Source organism: Notamacropus eugenii, chromosome 1, assembly GCF_028372415.1.
Source record: "Notamacropus eugenii isolate mMacEug1 chromosome 1, mMacEug1.pri_v2, whole genome shotgun sequence".
NCBI lineage: Eukaryota > Metazoa > Chordata > Mammalia > Diprotodontia > Macropodidae > Notamacropus > Notamacropus eugenii.
The window spans coordinates 228,821,063-228,844,559 of NC_092872.1; positions in this window are offsets into that span (position 1 = coordinate 228,821,063).

A 23,497-nucleotide genomic window follows, 5' to 3' on the forward strand; every position below is an offset into this window, starting at 1 on the left:
CTTGGTCAAGATTATAACTAGAAAGGCTGGATACTGAATTCGGGAATTTTGACTCAAAATTCAGCATGCTTTCTACTGTACCTATTGTCCTTAGAGCTAATAGTACAAATGTTGAAGCAGCAGTGAAAATCAGAAAGGAAAAACAAATATACAGAGGTAGAGACAGAGAGAAAGAGACAGCCTAGGGCAATTCACAATTGAACCCCCCCCCCCAAGACCCCACCTTCAGGCCTTGCCCCATTGCTGACTAGTAGTAAAGGCCCTTCCCAGTGCTGACTAACAGCAAGACCCCACCCTTGAGGCCTACCAGCAGAGAGACCCTGTTTCCATAGCAACTCAGTAGCAGGGTCCACTCCTCAAACAGGTCAGCAACTAACCCCCATACCCAGGGGAGGACAACCAGGAAGGTTCACCTCACCAACCCGACTATAAGCCAGAAGTAATCCTACTCTCCAGAAAAGCAAACAGCTCTTGGGACAGTGAAGGACCAGAGCCCAACTCTCACATAAAAACACCAAGTCACAAAAAGACAGAAAAAAATGAGGAAAAAAAAGAGCTTGACATAGACAGTTACTGTGGTAATAGGGAGGACCAATGAATAGACTTAGAAGAGGACAATAGTATCAAAATGGCTTCATGTAAAGCCTCAAAGAAAAATGCAATTTTGTCTCAGTTCCCAAAAGAATTCCTGGAAGAGTTTAAAAAGGATTTTAAAAAGGAAATTAGAGAAGTAGAAGAAAAATTGGGGGAAAAGAAATGAGAGAAATGCAAAAGAATCATGAAAAAAGGAGAACAGCATGGGAAAAGATAAACAAAAATTTATTGAGGAAAATAACTCAGTAAAAAATAGAATTCAACAAATGGAAAACCAAATACAAAATCTTACTAAAGAAAATAATTTCTTAAAAATTAGAATTGAACAAACGGAAACTAATGACTCTATGAGACATCAAGATATGATAAAACAAAATCAAAAAAGTTTTTTAAAATAGAAGATGTGAAAAATCTCATTGGACAAACAACTGACCTAGAAAATAGATCCAGGAGAGATAATATAAGAATTATTGGACTACCTGAAAGCCATGATCCACCCCCAACCCCCCCAAAAAACCTGGGCAACATCTTTCAAGGAATTATTTTTTAAAAACTGCCCTGATATATTAGAACCAGAGGGCGAAATAGAAATAGAAAGAATTTACTGATCACTGCCTGAAAGATATCCCAAAATAAAAACTCCCAGGAACATCATAGCTAAACTCCACAGCTCATAGATCAAAGAGAAAGTGTTGCAGGCAGCCAAAAAGAAACAACTAAAATATTATGGAGCTACAGTCAGGATTACATAGAATTTGGCAACTTCCACATTAAAAAACTAGAAGGCTGGGACTATGATATGCTGGAAGGCAAAGGAATTGGGATTATAACCAAGAATCACCTACCCAGCAAAACTGAATATAATTTTTCATGGGGAAATGGACATTCAACAAATAGAGGACTTTCAAGCATTTCTAATTAAAAGACCAGAGCTGGATAAAAAAAAATGTGACCTCTAAATATAAGATTCAAGGGAAACACAAAAAAAGAAAGAAGAAAAAACATAAGTTCAATAAGGTTAAACTATTTATATTTTTATAGGGCTGTTGCTGTTGTTGTGTTCATCCTTCATTTCTGAAGAAGACCATAGCATCAGAGAAATGATGACATGATTTGCACTTGACTTTGTTTTGAGTGAGTGAGGGCTGTGCAAGGTCACCAATCTCATCATTTCTCTGATGTCATGGTCTTCTTCGAAAATGAAGGACGAACACAACCTGTGAGTAGACTGAGCTACCTGAATGGGAACCCAGCTATCTGGGTAACTCAGCTCATTCTGTCCCTTCTGTCACCCCCCACTTCCTTCTCCTCTTCAAAGGAAGGTAAATTTGAATGACCAGAGGATACCCAGTTCTATATGACAAGATAATATTTGTAGCTCTTAACAACTTTATTACTATAAGAGCAGTTAGGAGTATATATATATATATATATATATATATATATATATATATATATATATATATATATATATATATATATATATATATATATATATATATACATATATATACATATATATATGATTATATGTATTATTATATATAACATTATATATAATAATAACTAGATATTATATTTATATACACACACACACACAGAGAAAGGTATGGATATAAGGTGACTTTGATGGGATGGTACCCCCGAAAACAAAATGAAGGGGTGAGAAAGTAAATTTAACTGGAAGAAGGAAAGGGGAGATTCCGTATAAAAGAGGTATGGGAGAGCTATTGTAATGGAGGGGAAGATGGGGGATGGGGGTAGGCAAAGCTTAAACCTTACTCTCATCAAAATTGGCTCAAAGGGGCATAACACATACACTCAGTTGGATATAGAAATCTATCTTACCCTAGAGGAAGTAAAAAAGAATGGGGATAGTTGATGGGGGAGATAGGACTGATAAAAGGGAGGATATATTGGGAAAGGTGGTGATAAGAAGTAAGACACTTGTGAAGAGGGAAAGGGTGGGAGGTAAGAGAGAGATGGGGATAAACAAATGAAAAATAGTATGGAGGAAAATACACAATTAGTTATCATAGCTATAAATATGAATGGGATGAACTCATCCTTAAAATGGAAGAAACCAGAATGCATCAAAAACCAGAATCCTTTAATATGCTGTTTACAAGAAACACATTTGAAGCTGAGAGATACACACAAGATAAAGGTGTGGAACTGGAGCAAAATCTATTATGTTTCAGCTGAAGCAAAGAAAGCAGGAGTAGCAATTGTTATCTCAAATAACGCAAAATAAAAAAATAGATTTAATTAAAAGAGATAAAGAAGGAAACTGTATATTGCTGAAAGGTACAATAGATAATGAAGTCATATCAGCATTCAGTATATATGCACCAAATGGTATAGCATCTAAAGTTCTGAAGGAGAAGTTGAATGAGTTACAGAAAGAAATAGATATTAAACTATACTAGTGGGGGACATCAACTTTCTCCTCTCAAAGCCAGATAAATCTAACCAAAAAATAAGGAGGTGAATAAAATTCTGGAAAAGTTAGCTATGAAAGATCTCTGGAGAAAACTGAATAGAAATAGAAAGGTATATGGCTTTTATCAGCAATACATGGCACTTTTACAAAAACTGACCTTATATTAAGACATAAAAAAACCCCTCACAACCAATTGCAGAAAAGCAGAAATAGTAAATGCATCCTTTTAGATCAAAATGCAATACAAATGACATTCAATAATGGACAATGGAAAGAGATTAAAATTATTTGAAAGTTAAATAATATAATCCTAAAAAATAAGGAGGTCAAAGAATAAATCACAGACATAATCAATAATTTCATTAAAGAAAATGACAATAATGAGACAACATACCAAAATTTGTAAGATGCAAGCAAAGCAGTACTTAGGGGAAATTTTATATCTCTAATTGGTTACATCAGTAAAATAGAGAAAAAGCAAATCAAAGAATTGGTTATGCAACAACAAAAAAAAAAACTAAAAAAGAAAAAATTAAAAATCATCAATTAAACCCCAAATTAGAAATCCTGAAAATCAAAGGGGATATTAATAAAACTGAAAGTAATAAAACCATTGAATTAACAAATAAAACTAGAAACAGGTCTTATGACAAAAACAATAAAATAAATAAATCATTGGTTAATTTGATTTAAAAAAGAAGAAAACCAAATTGCTAGTATCAAAAATGAAAGGGGCAAATTTGCCCACCAATGAAAGAAAATTAAGACAATTGTTAGGAGTTATTTTGTCCAATTATTTGTCAATAAATTTGGCAATCTTAATGACCTGGATGGATATCTGTAAAAATATAAATTACTTAGGTTAACAGAAGAAAAAATAAAATGCTAAAATAATCCAATCTTAGAAAAATAAATTGAGTGAGCCATCAATGAACTTCCTAAGAAAAAATTTCCATGACCAGATGGATTCACAAGTGATTTCTACCAAATATTTAAAGAACAATTAATTCCAATACTATATAAACTATTTGGAAAAATTGGCAAAGAAGGAATCCTAACAAATTCCTTTTATGATACAAACATGGTGCTGATACCCAGACCAGAAAGAGTCAAAACAGAGAAAGAAAATTATAGATCAATTTCTCTAATGAATATTGATGCAAAAAATTTAAACAAAATACTAGAAAAGAAATTATAGCAATATATCACAAGGATCATACACTATGACCAGGTGGGATTTATACCAGGAATACAGGATTGGCTCAACATTAGGAAAATTATCAGCACAATTGGCCATATCAATAACAAAACCAACAGAAATCATATAATTACCTCAAAAGATACAGTTAAAGCCTTTGACAAAATATAGCACCCATTCCTATTAAAAACACTAGAGAGCATAGGAATAAATGGAGCTTACCTTAAAATGATAAGTAATAGTTATCTAAAACCATTAGCAAGCATTATCTGTAATGGGGATAAGCTAGAAGCCTTCCCAAAAAAATCAGGGATGAAGCAAGGATGCTGTATTATTTAATATTGTACTAGAAATCTTAGCTATAGCAATAAAAGAAGAAAAAGAAATTAAAGAAATTAGAATAGGCAATGAGAGAACAAAACTATCACTCTTGCAAATGATATGATATTATACTTGGAAAATACTGGAGAATCAATTTTAAAAACTGCTTGAAATTATTAATGACTTTAGCAAAATTTTAGGATACAAAATAAACCCACATAAATCATCAGCATTTCCATATATACCAACAAAGTCTAGCAGCAAGAAGAAGAAAGAGAAATTCCATCTAAAATAACTATAGACAATATAAAATATTTAGAAGTCTACTTGTCAAAACAAACCCAGGAACTATATGAACACAACTATAAAACACACAAATTTTCACCCAAATAAAGTCAGATCTAAACAATTGATAAAATATTAATTTTTTATGGGTAGACCAAGAAAAGACAATTCTACCTAAATTAATCTATTTATTCAGTGTCACACCAATAAAACTATCAAAAACTATTTTACAGTGCTATAAAAAATATTAAAATTCATCTGGTAGAAGAAAAGCTCAAGGATTTCAAGGGAATCAATGAAAAAATACAAAAGGAAGTAGTCAAACATACCAGATCTCAAACTGTATTACAAAGCAGTAATCATCAAAATGATTCAATACTGACTAAGAAATAGAGTGGTAGATCACTGGAATACATTAGGTACAAATTACATTATAGTAAATGACCATAATACTCTAGTATATGATAAACCTAAATATCCAAGTTTTAGAACAGAAACTCAATATTTGACAAAGACTGCAGGAAAAACTAGAAAACAGTATGGTGGAAACTAGAGGTAGACCAACATCTTATGCTATATACTAAGATAAGGTCAAAATGGGTACACGAAAGGTGATACCATAAGCAAATTAAGAGAACATGGAATAGTTTATCTGTCAGATTTGTGGAAAAGGGAAGAATTTAGGACCAAAGAAGATATGGAGAACATTACAAAATGTAAAATAAATAACACTGATTATATAAAATTAAGGTTTTTGTACAAACAAAACCAATGCAACCCAAATTATAAACATAGCAGAAAACTGGGGGAGAAATGTTTGTAACAATTATCTCTATAACTATATAGAAAACTGAGTCAAAAATACAAGTCATTCCCCAATTTATAAATGGTCAAAGGATGTAAACAGGCAGTTTTCAGATAAAGAAATCAAAGCCACCTATAGTCATATGAAAAAATGTTCTAAATCACTTTTGATCATGAAATGCAAATTAAAACAACTCTGAGGTACCACCTCACACCTATCAGAGTGGTTAATATGACAAAAAAAATTATGGATGTTGGAGGATATATGGAAAAACTGAAACACTAATGCACTGTTGGTAGATTTGCGAACAGATTCAACCATTGTGGAGAACAATTTGGAACTATGGCCAAAGGGTTATAAAACTGTGCATATCCTTTTATCCAACAATATCACTGCTAGGTCTATATCACAAAGACATCATAAAAAAGGGGGCACCTGTTTGTGCAAAAATATTTATAGCAACTCTTTGTGGTGGCTAAAAATCAGAAATCAAAGGGATGCCACTCAGTTGGGGGGAAGGCTAAGCAAGCTGTGATATAAGATTGTAAGGAAATGTTATTGTGCTATAACATATGACAAGCAGGATGATTTCAGGAAAACAAACCTGGGAAGACTTAGATGAACTGCGTAAAGTGAACAGAATTAAAAGAATATTGTACACAGTAACAGCAATATTGTTTGATGAAGAATCGTGAATGACTCAGCTATTCTCTGCAATACAATCCCAAAGGACTAATGATGAAACATACTATACATCTCCAGATAAAAAAAACTGATGTTGACTGAATACAGACTGAAGCATGGTATTTTTCACTTTCTTTTTTTTGTTCTTTTATTTGAGTCATCTTGTACAAAATGACTAATGTGATAACGTTTTACCTCATTGTACGTGTACATTGTACATGCTTACTGTCTCAGGGAAGAGGGAGGAACAGAAGGTTAGAATTTGGAACACGAAGCTTTAAATAAAAATGTTAAAAATTTTTAAAAGATAGGGAAGCAGAGAGAGAGAGAGAGAGAGAGAGAAAGAGAGGGAGAGAGAGAGAGAGAAAGAGAGGGAGAGAGAGAGAGACAGAGGAGAGAAAGACAGAGACAGATGCAGAGAGAGAAGGAGGGAGAAATAGAGACAGAGTGGGGAGGGGAGACAGAGAGACAGAAAAGTAGAGGAGAAATAGAGAAAGAGAGAGGAGAGAGAAAGAGAGAGAAAGAGAGAGAGAGAGAGAGAGAGAGAGAGAGAGAGAGAGAGAGAGATCAATAGAACTTGTAAATAAACTGTTAAACCTTTCTCTACAGAGAGATCTCTGAAACACTCTTTGTGTTGCTTCCCCAAACATGGCAATTGTATTAAATAAATTCTTCCTTCCTTGCTGGGCATAGAAAACCAAATCCTATTAAGTAGTGGAAGCAACATAGCAGGGCAAAGGGAGTGGGGAGAAGTGGAGGGGGCCCAGAGGTAATTGCAAAAATGGACTACTCTGCCTGTTTGGTAGTGTGTCCTCACTGCCTAACTCCCAGAGTTCAAGTCCATTAATAAAACTGCCCCTGTCATGTGCAATCTGCCCTCCCATCCCTCTGCACGAAGGAAGTTGACATGTTAATGTTTGCATGCTGGTCAGGCGGAGTAAAGCCTTCATTAGATTTTAGAAAGCTCTTCTCCCTGGCCAGGCCTCTGGTCTGGCTTCGATTGAATTACCAAGCTAAACAGAACAGGAAGGAACTGCTCCCCTAATTCTGTTTGATAGCTCTCTTTATCATTTTCAGTTGCCAGACTGAACATAGCTGGCCTCCCCTGCCTTAAGAAGGGGTCACAAGTTGGTACTTTCTGGCTCCAGAGAGGAGAAAGTCACTGTCTGTGCAGGATGGTGACCAGCACCAAGACCTAGCTGAGGTTGCTGAAGTCCTGTTGTTTCCAAAGAAGCCTTTTGTTGTCAGTGTTTGGGGGGGAGAGAGGAGTACAGAGCAAATAGTTGAGTTTAGAACCCCAAGCAGGGGGTTTGGAGGAAGTGACCTAAACAGCTGCAGAAGACTGATCAGAGGGTATTGTATTGGCAACAATTTGGCTAATTGAATGACAGTTTATTTTTATAAAATAAGGTTTAAGTTTTCTTTTTTGATCTTCAAAAACTTTGAGCCAAGTAAGGCAGTCTGGTGCAGTGGAAAATATGGCTGGATTTGGAATTAGAGTTGGGTTCCAGTATCCACTTTTGCCATTGACTATTAATGGCATCAAGGCCAGGTGATTTAATCTCCCAAGGCTTCATTTTCCTTATCTGTAAAATAAAGGCCTCTGAAATCCTTTGCAGATCAAAATTTATAAGGCAGTGATTCTATTCTGATCTCAGTCTCTTCCTCTTTAAAATGAAGGTCAGCCTATATGCCCTTTAAACCCTACCTCTTGATCTGATCATCTTACATTTGGAAGGAACAAGAAGTGGTGAGGTAGGGTGGAAAAACATTAGACTTGGAGCTAGACCTCCTGGATTTCAGGCTCAGTAACACCATGCAATCTGCGTAAGTCATTCAGAGGCCTCAGTTTCCTCATCTGTAAAATGGAAATAATAACAGATGTAGCACATATCTCAAAGGATTATTGTAAAGTAAGCCATGAGAAGATGGTGCAGTAGATAGAGCACCCAGCTCCAGGTCAGGAAGACTCATCTTCCTGAGTTCAAATCTGACCTCAGACACTCACTAGCTATGTGACCCTGGGCAAGTCACTTAACCCTGTTTACCTCAGTTTCTTCAGCTGTAAAATGGGCTAGATAAGGGAATGGCAAATCATTCTAGTATCTTTACCAAGGAAACCCCAAATGGGGTCACAAAGAGCTAGACCTCATGGAACAACAACAGTAAATCCTGGGAAGACCACAAAGCCTGCTTTAGATGAATGTGATCTGCCATTATTAGGGAAATGGGGGATGGAGCTTGAGCCAAGGTGGAGGGTGTGTCAGAGAGTGAACTCCAATGTCAGTTCACCAGGAGACTGGGTTTTTATTTGGGGCCATTCTCTCTAATTCCCAGGGATTGAGGGCTCCTTGTCTGGATAATTGTCTTGTGTTTAATTAGGGTTATTGAAAGCTCTTTTCCTAATTTACTTTAAGATCCTCAAATGACTGCTTAGGAAAGATCACATCGAAACTACAAATGATGGCCCCCGGAAGGAGCTCTTTGGGGGTCAATTTCTGGAACTAATTACAGGCTTAGAGCTTTCTCTCCTTTTGATTCAGTTTGCAATCCTTTGCTTTCCACTCGCCTGCCTTTTCTTCCTCCCAGGTTCTTTTTCTTCGGTCCTTGAGCTCATTTGGGGGAAATCACAAGTCACAACCAGATAGAGACACCATGACATGTGCTTCAGTCTAAGCTATTAAAGCCTTAATCAGCCTATAAATTTATTTTACAGCAAGCTGGGAGTATTTAGGCTGGGAGCTGAGGTGCGTTTGAAAAGCTAATAAAGAAAAGGAAACACATAAAAGACCCTCAAATTCCCAAAGATCTTACTATTGTTAACTAGGGAAGTATTAACTTTATGGGTTGTTTTGTTCAAAAGATGAAAAGAAAACAAGACAGCCACCCCCAAAATACAAGCCAAGAGCATAAGTGCTTGGTGGGGGAGGGAGAGGGTCACAGAGGGGAAAAGGGTACAAGTTTGTTTTGTTCTTTACTAATTCAATTGTTCAAGTTGGGTGGGAACTTTTCTCTGGGCTAGGGTGGGCTAGGGTAGGCTAGAGTAATAGCCATGACCTTGTATTATTTCATAAGATTTGTGGTTTCTGACAGCATTGAACTGTCCTTCGATGTGGAAACTGGGAAGACTGTTCCTTTATCACCTATGGAATCCCAACACCGCAGAATTGGGGTGGGATTTGTGGGGTGGGATGGGGAAAGACAGTGTGCTGCAGGGGAAAGAGCATTAACTCTAAAATGAGAGGACCCAGGGTTCAGATCTTGTCTTGGATGCTTATTTGTGTGACTTGAGTGAATCACTTAATTTCCATGGACCTCACATTTGTCATCTGTAAAATTCTACTTGGACCGGATATCTCTGAAGGGATAACTCTGACGTCCCTTCAGACTTCAGATTCATAATCCTATGATCTCAGAAACAATCTAGTACAACCCCTACCTGAAAAAGAATTCATACTGACAGTTTTCCAGATAAATGGTCATCTAGTGTCAACCTGGAAATGTTAAGAAATGAATATTTTCTTATATTTAATAACTAATTATTATGTTAGGATGACATTTTCCCCCCTTTCCAACTTCTTCATTCAAAAATCAATCAGAGTGAGAAATCTCTCTTAAAAATTTACCCAGGCCAAGATCTAATCAGATAGTGAAAGATTTAATCAAATTTAGGTTAATAGGTATATTCTAGCTCATTGTGTTTGCTCAGAACAGGTCTGGGAAAGTGTTGATTTTCTCTATTATCAAGACAAGTGATATAGAAATTGATGTCTCTTTGACCAAGATTTGAATGACCTAAGTCACTTACCCCAAGACATCCCACCTCCCATTTGATTAGCCAATCAGAAGTGATTAGGCATGCCTCAGGAACCCTTCCTCTTCAAAAAAGCATATAAACTGTGACCCCACTACCATTAGGGGTCTTTTGCTCTAAGAGAGAGGGCCAAAGGACCATCTTTTTATGAATAACCCACTGGCCTTATTAATAAAATGATGAAATTACCCAGAAAGTATGTATCTCAAACTTTTTTAAACATCACAGAGACCTTCAGTAAGAGAGAATCCATTATCTCCAGAGACAGACCAATCTACTTTTGGATAGTTCTAATTAAAGGGAGATTTTTCCTGACATCCAACCCAAAAATATCCTTCTGTGCAACATCTACCAATTCATTACTCCTGGCTCTTTACTCCAGAGGGATACACATGACTCTAAACCATCTTCCAGATGACAAACTTCCTAGGATTTGATGACAGCTACCCTGTCTCATCTGAGCCTTTTCTACTCCAGGTTCAATAGTCTCAATTTCTTCAGTCCATATGACATGGATGCCAAGCCCCTTACAATCCTTGTGTTTTGGGGGATAAGCTCCATTTTGTCAATGTGCTTCCTAAGATGCTACCATACTCCAGAAGTATTCTGGAAAGGCAAGTTCAGCAGAACTCTTTCCACCCCATCCTGCTATTCCAATTCCTGGACAATATACTCAATCTGTGGTCTTTCCACTCCTCCCTAGAGATTAATATAAGCTTTTATTTTCCATTCCAAAGACAGTAAGTGAAGTCACTGGAGGGAATGATGGTATATTCCATACCTCTGCAGTATCAATCAATTAAGGCAGAATGGTAGAAAAAGAAGACCTGCTTTAATCACCTACCAGAACTTTGCCTCTGAGGTTCAGTATCTTCTTCTGTAAAATGGAAATAATAACACTTACATAACCTACTTCACATGGGGTATTATGAGCCTCAAATGAAGTAAGGAATGTGTAGTGATTTTGCTTTGTAAACATAAAGTGTAACAGAATAATAATAAAATAATAGCTCACATGTATATAAACCAGAGCAGCTTGTATATCATGTCTCATGTGATTTGAACAACTCTGTGGGATAGGGGCTATTATCATCCTCATTTTACTAGAGAAAAAAAGAGACTCAAAAAGCTAGTCAGTGACTGAGGCGGGATTCAAACCCAAGTCTTCCTGACTTTATGCCCTTATATTACACTGTCTATAATGCATGAAATTGTTGCTGTTGTTATTAATAATGATGATGATTGCTAACATCTAAATAGCTTTTACTACACGCCAAGTACTTGACGATTATTATCATTTTGTCCTCACAACACTGGAATGTAGGTGCTGTTATTATCCCCATTTTACAGATGAACAAACTGAGGCAAACAAAAGTTAAGAATTGCCACAGCTATTTAGAGTCTGGGGGCAAATTTGAACTCAGATCTTTTTGACTCTAGGCTCAGTATTCTATTCATCGCACCACCTACCTGTCCCATTACATCAAATGGCTTCTTTGTTCCACACTTGTCCTAGATCCAATGTATTAACCCATAGGCAACTATGGGGCTCAGTGGATAGAGTGTGGGCCTTGAGTCAGGAAGATCTGAGTTCAAATCTAGCTGTAGATACTTACCAAATGTTTAATCCTAGGCTAGTCACTTAAATTCTGTCTCAGTTTCCACATTTGTAAAACAGGGAAAACAACAGCATCTACTTGCCATAGTTAGGAAGATTGAATAAGATCATATTTCTAAAGCTCTTTGCCAACCCTAGAAAACTACTTGAATGCTAGCTTATCATTAGTCTGTTATTATTAGATCTTATAGAGAATGCAGGAAAATAGATGGTTCTGGTGCTCATGGAGACAGTGGTAGATTCTAGTAGGGGCAAAAAGGCATGTACTAAAGTGAAGTTAAAGTGAATAAGAGAGTGCTTAAGTAGGCTATGAAGAAGGTGTACCCCAAAGGATGGACAGCTAGGATATAAAGAGATGACAAGGAGGTCCTTTCATCTCATCAACCAGAGCTCCCAGAGGGATGTCCTCTCTGAGAGGAGACGCTGACCACTTCTTGTTGAAGCCACTGGTCCACTGCCCAAGGTAAGTAATCTAGTGGGGATAGTGTTGATCCCCAAGTGCTGTATCCTAGCCAGTCTGGCCCATGATGAAGAGCTCGGGCCTTGGAAGAACCTGCAAGATCCTGGCGTCTGGACCAGGGATCCAGCCCTCCTACCTTACCTAATCTCACTATATAGACTACCCCAGAAAGACTTTCCAAGACCACTTTTCCTCCCAAGCTCCAGAAGAAGCAAATTCTGTTGACTCTAAAGAAGACTCCAACTACTTCCCCATATTGGCTTAATTCTCCATCTCCCCTGACCATGAGAGGGAAAAGAAAGAAATTCCTAGAATCCTTAGAGGGGCTGAGTAGCCCAACTAAGATGCCTGCCACCTTCTCATAGTTGATTAGCTCATTGTCCTTGCTAGCAGGGAGCATATCACAGTGTTATAAAGAGGTAACCCCTCCACAGGGTTATTTATCATAGAAGCTAATGTACTGAAGTTGAAAGGCCAAGGAACAAAGCAGCCATATCTTAGGGGAGGAAGGCTCTGGGAGTAGGATATGTTCCTTCATTTGTCCTAGGCTAGACTGGAGTTGATCCATCTTGGCTTAATTGGGCTATTGCTTTAATTAAAAAAACCTTGCCCCCCAAAAAAGGTTTCCAGCAAAATGCTGCAATTTCAGCGCTACTGGATCCAAGTCAGGACGGAGACAGGGCTTACTTAGCCTAATCAAAAGGGGGAAATGCCATAACTGGGCATCCGATCAGCTCAGCTATGGCCCTCCCTGCCCCCACTCACACCCCCTTTCTCCCATAGAAGACTTCTGAAGACGTTCCTCTTAGCAAGTCAATTCCCAGGCTCAATTTCATTTGTTCCTCTCTGTCTAAGGGCTGGTGGGACTCATTTGGCAAGCCCTGCCAGCTGCAGTTCATCATTATTGTCAGCAGCATTTTCCTTGGCTACTATTGCTGACAGAGATGCAGACCAAGGACTCTGAGTCTCACTGGAGGAGAGACACACGGAGGTGACCTCCCCACAACTTGCTCCACTTCTGATCCATTTCTTGATGTTGGGCTGAACCAATGGCTTAAGGTCATATGTGCTCCAGGCTCAGCAGAGAGCCTGAACTGCCAAGGCAAATCCAACCCTACAGAGCAGAGGCAGATTGCCATTAGGCAGGTGAGGGGCAGGGTTGTCAGCAAAAATGAAAGACAGATTCTTATGTATTTTGACATTCACATGAGCAACATGAAAAAGCTACACAATGTAATAGAGTTAAGATGTGGGTTCAAATCCTTCTTTGGCATTTACTAACTGTGTGACCATGACTTCATTTTCTTGAGTCCCAACTCACTTTCTAAGGCTTTAAGTTCTACACAGGTTGCAATCTGTGAAAGGAAGAGTTCTCACACAAGTAAAATAACATGGTTCTTGATACTGACTATGACTTGTAAGAACCATATTTCCAAGATGGCAGAAAGAACTCCTACAGAGAGATGGTACCAGACACATTCCATCTTGGTGGCAACTGTAGGGCTGCTACTGTACAGCATAGGAGAATTCCTGTTAAATTTAGCAAGCAGAGTCCTAAAACTGTTAATTCCCTCAAGAAGGAAATACAGCAGACTACAACAGATAGGACATTTTAAGAGAATCATAGAAAGAATCCAAAGGACAGAGATGAAAATTTTAATGAATGCATAAGCCTCACAGGGAATTCAATTTCATTGCCCTGCCTCTGGAAATATGCTCATTTAAATATCCCAGATTGGCATGTTGCTTTACACTCATCTATAAATCTAAAATTGTTATATAAATATGAACTATTATTACTAAGAGCTGCTAGGTGGCACAGTGGATAAAGTGCCAGGCTTAGAGTCAAGATGACTTATCTTCTTGAGTTCAAATATGGCCTCAGACACTTACTAGTTGTGTGACCCCAGGCAAATCATTTAACTCTGTTTTCTTCAGTTTCCTCATCCGTAAAATGAACTGGAAAAGGACATCGCAAACCACTCCTGTATCTTTGCCAAGAAAATCCCAAATGGGGTCACAAAGAGTTGGACACAACTGAAAGACTGAACAACAACATTGTTTTTTTTTTTTAATTTTTAATTTTTAACATAGTTCATATCACATAACACAACTCCTACTTTTGCTCAGGTGATATTTCTTTTAAAGCGTTTACAATATAGACCACAAATGGATTTTTTTTTAACACTAACCGAGACACAAATAATAACTATGTATGCTAACTTCATAAGCCCTTGACCTAATTGTCTCCACACTATTACTAAGAATTAAAGGACCTAACTTATTGTTGTTGGTCTAAAGTCCTAAGCCTAATAGCTTAATTTTAGACTTGACCTCAGGTATTCCCCTACCAAGAATCTATAATTTAATATATCGGGTATTAAGCTTACAAACCTTTTGACTACAGGAAATTGCCACTAAGAGTAGGGACATTGCAGGGAAACAGTATCTCCCCAACTTCATGTCAGTTCCAGGCAGGAGTAGATTGTCAACTTCCATTCAGTGAGACTTAGACTCTGCCAGGTGTCAGTGGAGAAATTGAGTCAGGAGAATCTTACCTCAGCCCAGGCTGAACAGTTGCTCTCCCACCCTTCCCATGAGATCAACTTTTTCAGTTCATACCAGCATCTCACAGGCTTACTGGCATCATGGATTGGAAGCTTAGACCATCTTTGCTGCTACCCATACCTGGAGTAAGAACTCAGAAGAACAGTCACTTAATAGTCCCATAGCATCTTACAATAGCAAGTTCCAATAACCAGGTTTCAGATATGACTATAAATAACACATTGACTAAGGAACATCTTTTGAGGCAAGTCTTAAGTGGCTTACAAGCCTTTCTATACCTGTTCTAGTTCCTGCTTAAATACCAATCATAAAATCAAATTTACCATTAAAACCTTAACTTTTCCATCAATGCCAAATTTTACCCGAAGTTACCTGCCTCTAGGAGACTGACTAAAATCCATTTCTCCAAACTAAAGATGTCTCTGATTTAGTCTCAGTAATTAATTCAGCCAATTGTTTTAATACTAATTGCTTTTACATCACTTCATAACATGTCCAATTTTTCTCCCCATCTCTCCCCTCTCCCCACCCCCTAATACCTTGCATTCTGATTACCCCTTCCCTCAATGAGCCCTCCCTTCTATCACACCCCACCCTTCCCTTATCCCCATTTTCTCTCTTTTCTTGTAGGGCAAGATAAATTTCTATACCCCATTACCTGTGTTTCTTATTTCCCAGCTATATGCAATAATAATTCTCAACATTCATTTCTAATACTTTGAATTCCACCTTCTTTCCCTCCCTTCCCATCCCCACTGAGAAGGCAAGCAATTCAATACATGCTATATATGTGTCGTTTTGCAAAAGACTTCCATAATAATCATGTTGTGTAATACTAACTATATTGCCCTCTATCCTACTCTATCCCCCCTTATTTTTTTATTCCCTTATTTGTCCTTGCCCTTCCCAAAAGTGTTTATTTCTAGTTACTCCCTTCTCCCATTTGCCCTCCTTTCTATCATTCCCTTCACCCCACTTGTCACCTCCTCCCCTACTTTCCTATTTCTTTTCATATCAAATTTAGTGAGCATGTTATTCCCTCCTTAAGCCATATGAGGAGAGAGTAGCTTCACTTTCCCCCTTTCCCCTTCTCCTTTTTCTCCTCCATTAAACAAGACTTTCTTTATCTCTTTTATGAGTTGTAGCCTGCTCCATTCCATTTCTCCCTTTCTCCTCCCAGTATTTTTCTCCCTCACCCCTTAATTTTTATTTTATATCTTTTTTTGTGGATATCATCTCTTCTGATTCAACACAGTCTGTACTCTCTGTCTATGTGTGTGTGTGTGTGTACAATCCCTCCACCTACCCAAATACTGAGAAAAGTCTCAAGAGTTATAAATATTTTCTTTCCATGTAGGAATGTAAACAGTTCAGCTTTAGAAAGTCCTTTATGATTTCTCTTTCCTGTTTACCTTTTCAAGCTTCTCTTGATTCTTGTGTTTGAAAGTCAAATTTTCTATTCAGTTCTGGTCTTTTCATTAAGAATGCTTGAAAGTCCTCTATTTCATTGAATGACCATTTTTCCCCTGAAGTAATAAACTCAGTTTTGCTGGGTAAGTGATTCTTGATTTTAATCCTAGTTCCTTTGACTTCTGGAATATCATATTCCGAGCCCTTTGATCCCTTAAAGTAGAAGTTGCCAGATCCTGTGTTATCCTGATTGTATTTCCACAATATTTGAATTGTCTCTTTCTAGATGCTTGCAACATTTTCTCCTTGACCTGGGAACTCTGGCATTTGGCTACCATATGACTAGGAGTTTCTCTTTTTGGATCTCTTTCAGGAGGTGATCAGTGGATTCTTTCAATATTTATTTTGTTCTCTTGTTCTAAAATATCAGGTCAGTTTTCCTTAATAATTTCATGAAAGGTGATGTCTAGGCTTTTTTTTTTTTATCATGGCTTTCAGGTAGCCCCATAATTTTTAAATTGTCTCTCCTGGATCTATTTTCCAGATCAGTTATTTTTCCAAAGAGATGTTTCACATTATATTCTATTTTTCCAAACTTTTGGTTTTGTTTTCTAACTACTTGGTTTATCTCATAGTCATTCATTTCTCTGAACTCAATTTTCTTTTTCAGGGAACTATTTTGTTCAGTGAGCTTTTGAACCTTCTCCTCCATTTGACTAATTCTGCTTTTTAATGTCTCCTTCTCCTCATTGGCTTTTTGGACCTCTTTTTCCAATTGAGTTAGCCCCTTTTTAAAGGTGTTATTTTCTTCAGTATTTTTTTGGTTCTCCTTTAGCAAGCTGTTAACTCACTTTTCAAGCTCTTCTATTGCCTGAGTCCAATTTAAGTTCACTTTGGAGGCCTTGGAAGCAGGGGTCTTAACTTCCTGTGACAATAAGCCTTGCTCTTCCTCATCTGAAAGGCTGGGAGGAGACACTTGTCCACCAAGAAAGTAACCTTCTATGGTCTTATTTTTTTCCCCTTTTTTGGGTATTTTCCCAGCCAGTTACTTGACTTCTTAATCTTTTGTCAAGAGATTAGACTCAGCTGCTCAGTTCCTCTGGGCTTTGGGTGAGGGTGGGGCCATCACTCAGGGCTGGGGTTTAGATCAGCTGCTCCCTACCAGAGTCTTTAAGCTGAGCTGCCTTAACAATGGATCCAGGTTGCTTCCCAGGTTTCCAAAGCTGCCTAAAGTCTGCTACCTTAGCCTGTGCCGTAGCCTGGGGCTATTGCTGGAGAAACCCCTGGTCCCTCTCACCCAACTGGGAAAGCCCTCCCTCAATGACCTTTAGAGCTTTCTTGTGGCTTGTGGGTTGAGGTATCTGGGACCTTCCCTGCTAGGAACTCTGCCTGGAGGTCTGTTCAGATCCCTTTCCTCCCAGTGCTGCATGGCCAGGGCTGTGCTCTGCTCCATTCAGCATCTCGTGAGATAGACCTTTCTGGTTGGCCTTCTGGGTTATCTTTGGCTGGAAACCTCTTTCACTCTGTTGTTCTGTGGCTTCTGCTGCTCTAGACTTTGTTAAGAGTCCTTTTTACAGGTATTTTGCAGGCTGTGGGGGAAGCGCTAGAGTATATGTGTCTTTCTATTCCACCATCTTGGCTCCACCCCCAACAACATTGTTAATAAAGATGAATTTCCCCTCATCTTTATAAAGGGGTGCTTGAGAGTCTCTTTAAGTCTCTGACTACTGATAAGCAGGAATTTCTCCTTGTTGTCTACTTTGAATTTTTCCCCAGATCCATGTGAGCCTCCATTTCCCTTTTCACTCTCCTAGGTCAGAAATTACAGCAGCTGCTTATGCGAGTCTGGGATCTCAACAGCATCCAAATAAGATTAAAACCCAGTTCAAAAGACCATTCTTCTCCAAGCACCACTCTTGGTTCTAGAACTTTCTCTCCCATGCCATAGAAGTCTTATCACTTTGAATGTTCACTCTGCCCTTGGACTTCTCACACTGAAAGCACCCTCCACCTCTGAGGCCCCTTCTAATTAACTGGTTCTGCCCAGATCTTTCATTTTAAGGAAAATGCTCAGACCAGTCTTATCCTTATTCCTCTATAGGTTCCTCTGCTTGCTTCCCAGACTTTCTCCATGTTGCCCCCTTGTAGGCATCTTCTCTCTTTCTTTAGAATTCTTTTATGTGTTATCTCTCCCATTGGAATGTAAGCTACCTGAGGGTAGCCACTGTCTTTCCCTCTGCTTGAATTTGTCTTCCCAGTGCTTAGCACATTGTCTGGCACACAGTAAGCATTTAATAAGTGCTTGCTGACCTGATGGTAGACCAAGGACTCATCAAAGTGTTGGTTTTCTTCCATAAGCCAGTAGTTTAATAAGACAGGAGAATTGCCTCCTTCTCTATACCTTAGGCAGGTGTGCCATGAAGGGGCAAAGTATGGAGTCTTCTTTAGAAGTAAGACTAATGACTTTGAATAACTCTTGAATCCTTCCAAATGTGGGGGGAGGGGGAGAAAAGAGAAAGAGAAAGAAGAGGAAGAAGAGAGATGTAAGAGTCAGAAATGTGAGAGAGGAAGAAGAGGTAGAAGGAAAGGTCGAAAAAGAGGAAGGAGAAAATAATATTGGAAAGGAGGAAATTTATTGATTTACTGATAATTCACTGTAATTTCTAAGTCTAGACTGGGATAGGGTCATTTGGGGGTTGCTAACATATAGTCTGATAAGAGCTACAGAATTCTGCCTCACAAGTCCATTTGAGTTGTATAGCTCAAAGATTTTGAAATAACAGAATGAAAAGAAAATCTCTTTGAGGGTTATATATATATATATATATATATATATATATATATATATATATATATATATATATGCATATGTGTATATATGTAAATATATACACATATATGTATATGTACAAATATATAAAATCTTTTTATATTATTCATATTATTATATTATATATGATATACAAAATATATTGTGTTCATTGTATACACATATATTATATATCTTGAAGAAAGATTTCCTCCATACAACTAATCAAAGACTCAGGAGATCTGACAGTGTTGGGCACATAGTAGGTATTTAATAAATACTTGATGGTTGATTCATTGATCATCTCAGCTTTTCCATCAATTTGGCCCTTGACTTTCAACAAGGACTTAACCTCTCTGGGCCCCAGTTTCCCCTTGTCTGATTTGCATACCACTCAGGGTCGCTGGAAACAGAAGAGAGAAGTTGAATGATGGAGATTTTAGAATTCTCTGAAGAATGGTGCATTGTGAGTTCATTGCTCTATGATCATGTATTATACACAATCTAAATAAAGGCATCTAGTCACATCTATCTGCCCTGTGCTCTTGACAGCTTGTGCAACTGAAAAAGAAATGACTCAGTCTATGGAACCTCCAATTGGTCCCCTGGGCCCTACAGAAAATCGGCTTCCTTATTTTAAGTACAGAAAACCTCACCCAATTTCAGCCTCACTCTCTCCCTAGAGCTAAGAGGTCTGGAAGAAGATCAAAAATAACCAAGGTCATGATGAAGGTCTCTTTGACCCTTTATGGTCCTAAAGGCTCCCTTGGTACTTTTTGCCAAAGTGAGAAGCATTAACCCTGGTGTTTTCTCTTGGATCTCTTTCAAATCACTTATGTGCATTAGACCAGCCCCTAGAGGTCTGGCTGAGGATATAGTAATGGGGACTATATAATGATAATTCTTTGAATTTGTATATAGTTTCCCTTCAGAGTGATGCCAGTGGGCTATAATGGAAAGAACAACGGATTTAAAGTCAGAAGACCAGGGTGAATCCCAGCTCTGCCACTTGCTATCTCTGTGACCCTGGAGAAGTCATTTCATACCCAGGGGCCTCCATTTCCTCATCTGTAGGGTTGGATTTCACAAAGTCATAAAATGAGAGGATTGGGAAGGATTTCCATGACTTTCTTCTCCAAACCATACATGGAAGCACTCCCTACTGTAGCACACCAAACAAGTGGTTATATGTATTCTTCTTTAAGGCCCTCAAGGATGGGGAATCCACCACATGCAGAAATATTCCATTTCCCTTTTGGTCAGCTCCAGCTGTCAGAAAGTTTTTGCTGACATAGAGGTTGAATTTATGAGATATATTCATACCTTTTACTCCTCCTTCTTCAAGGAAAAAGTCTTCTCTCCCTCCCATATTTGAAGACAACTATTACATTTATACTGAGTCTTCTCTTCACCAAATAGCCTTAGCCAATCTCTATATCACATAGGTTTTGGTTCATAAATAGCTTTCAGGGAATCATAAAAGCGCTTTGGATTTTTACTATCAGCATAAAACTGAATTTCATCTGCCTTCTTACTGAGCCAGGAGTCCAGTATCTCTCTAAGCTTTGCTTGTACTTTGCTTTTGATGAAATTAAATGCTGCCTTCTTAGAGGTGGATGAACTATCCTGCTATTATATCCTGTGGAGTTCTCCTTGCATCACAACTACTCAGTGCTGATGGAGTCACATTGATTAGTGATAAGGACATGATCCGGACAGATGGGCTGAATACTTCCATAGTGTTCTCAACAGACCATTATCAGTCAATACTGAGGCCACTGACTGTTTACCTCAGGTTGAAGTCAATCCCTCCTTAGCTGAACTTCCAATTGAAGAAGAGGTTTTGAGAGCCATTAGGCTCCTTTCATGTGGCAAAGCCCCTGGTGCTGATTCTATTCCAGCTGAGATTTACAAGGAAGGAGGACCATTGCTCATACAAAAGCTGACTGAAATTTTCCAGGTTATGTGGCAAGAGGAGGTTATCCCCCAGGAGTTCAAGGATGCCTCCATTGTCCATCTCTATAAAGGTAAAGGGAATAGATTGTCCTGTGACAATCACGGGAGGGTCTCTCTCTTAGTTGTTGCAGTCAAAATTCTTGCTAGAGTCCTTAACAGACTGATCCTTCACCTGCAAAATGGTCAAATACCTGAGAGTCAATGCGACTTCAGAAAGGGCTCAGGAACAGTCAACATGATGTTTGCTGCTTGACAACTCCAGGAGAAATGCCAAGAGCCAAAAAGAAGTCTGTAACCAACGTTGGTAGATCTGACCAAGGCCTTTGACACTGGAAAATTATGTCCAAATTTGGTTGCTCATAGAAGTTCATCAATATTTTACATCAATTTCATGATGGCTTGTTTGCCCGGGTTCTAGATAGTGGACAATGCTCTCATGTCTTCCCAGTCACCAATGGAGTGAAACAGGGCTGTGCACTTGGGAACTATCCAAGATGTTGTCATCCCCAATAGCCCTGGCCACATAAGAAATGTCAACATTTCAAACTAAGAACATGTCAGCTCCTTGCTGAGAATTTGTAAAGTTTGTTTCTCTGATGCTTTGTAGGTCAGAGAAGCTTGACCCTGAATAGTCATAAACTTGATATCAGGTGATTGTTTTTTTGAAAATTTAATCCTGAGAAATTAAGGTTATGATGATACAAAATGGTGAAAACTGCAACATGACACTGAAAGGTACAAAAATATAGTATCTGATATTTGTTAGTCTAATATAGAATTTTGTTTTCATTCTTTTTCAATTAGGGAAGGAGAGGGGTGGGGAGAGAGGAGAGGAGAGGGAGAAGGAGAAGGAAAGAAGGAGAAGAAGAAGAAGAAGAAGAAGAAGAAGAAGAAGAAGAAGAAGAAGAAGAAGAAGAAGAAGGAGGAGGAGGAGGAGGAGGAGGAGGAGGAGGAGGAGGAGGAGGAGGAGGAGGAGGAGAAGGAGAAGAAGAAGAAGAAGAAGAAGAAGAAGAAGAAGAAGAACAAATAAATTTTAATAGCAAACAGATTAGGCAATACAAACTTTGCATCTACCAGACACCTAGAAAGATGATAATGATGATGACAATAATAACAATAACTTAGGTAGTGTTTTAAAGTTTTTACATATATTATCTTATTTCATTTGATCCTCACAACAACCTTATAAAGTATTCTTATTGCTCCCATTTTACAGATGAAGAAACTGAGACTGAGAGCAGTTAAGTAACTTGCTCAGGGGCACACAGCTAAGTAAGTTTCAGAGGGAGAACTTGACCTGAAGTCTTCCTGATCTCAAGTCCCTCACTTCACCCACTCTGCTACCAAGCTGCCTATAAATGAATTATCCAACAGAATATAGATGAATTAGCATCAGTACAGATGAATTATCAATATAGATGAATTATCCAACAGAAGCTCACTATCTGGTATAAACTAACAAGTTGCAAATGCTCACATTACAAATACAAATCCCCAAATAACCTTGAGAATTCAACAAATAAACTATTCTGAAACCACAATATCAAGACAGGCAGAACTGTTGACTATGACTGCCTGGACATAACACTGATGCATAAAAAACTTAACACTTTACATTGATGTTACTACACTGTACCATCTCTGACTACAAGGAATGAAAAACTTGCAAAAGAAAGAGACCTGGGGAAGAAATCAAAATTACATGAGAACAGAACAAGGCCCATGTCATCCTTGTGGTCCTGTCCCAAAGATGCTTTCAGTAAGTCTGCAGAAGACAAGTTTAATTCCTAATATTGTTATTTAATTGAAACCAGCAATTATTTTGCTCATTTGAATAACAGTCCATAAAACATGAAACAAAAATGAAAACTAGCAGAAGAGCAACTTCCCTTGAAATATTTCTATCTGAGCTCCATCAAAAGAGATGAGAAGAATGAGGTAATGAAGATATCACTAGCTTTCATTATGTTGTTGCTGTTTAGTTATTTTTCAGTCTTTTCCGACTCTTTGTCATCCCCATCTGGGCTTTTCTTGGCAGAGATACTGGGGTGTTTTTGCCATTTCCTTCTCTAGCTCATTTTACAGATGAAGAAACTGAGGCGAACAGAGCCCTTGGTTGGCTCTTCTCATTTATTATTTTGTGTTATGATTAGGGGTGTGTGCATCTCCGTAGTAGATCAGGAAAGTAAGGATTATATTTTATTTACTCACTGTAGATACCCCAGGGCTTACAGTGCTCTGCATATAGAAGTTGCTTAGTAAACAGTGTTTGGAATTTAACCTGGAACTACCATTCTATGGTCAAATCACAGCACCAAGCACACTTTAACCCAGATCAAAAGGCAACTTCAGGGTGATAACTTCTGTCCCAGATGCTTATGTTATCTTCCCCTCTCCCAGTTCTCATTTTTCCTAGTCCTTCCTTCTTCCCAGGATGTGGTGATTGGCTCTAGCATTCCACACCATGTCGCTAAGCAAAGGACACGTGGTTTCTCTCTGAGCAGGTTGTAACTGAGTTAAAGCAAAGTACCC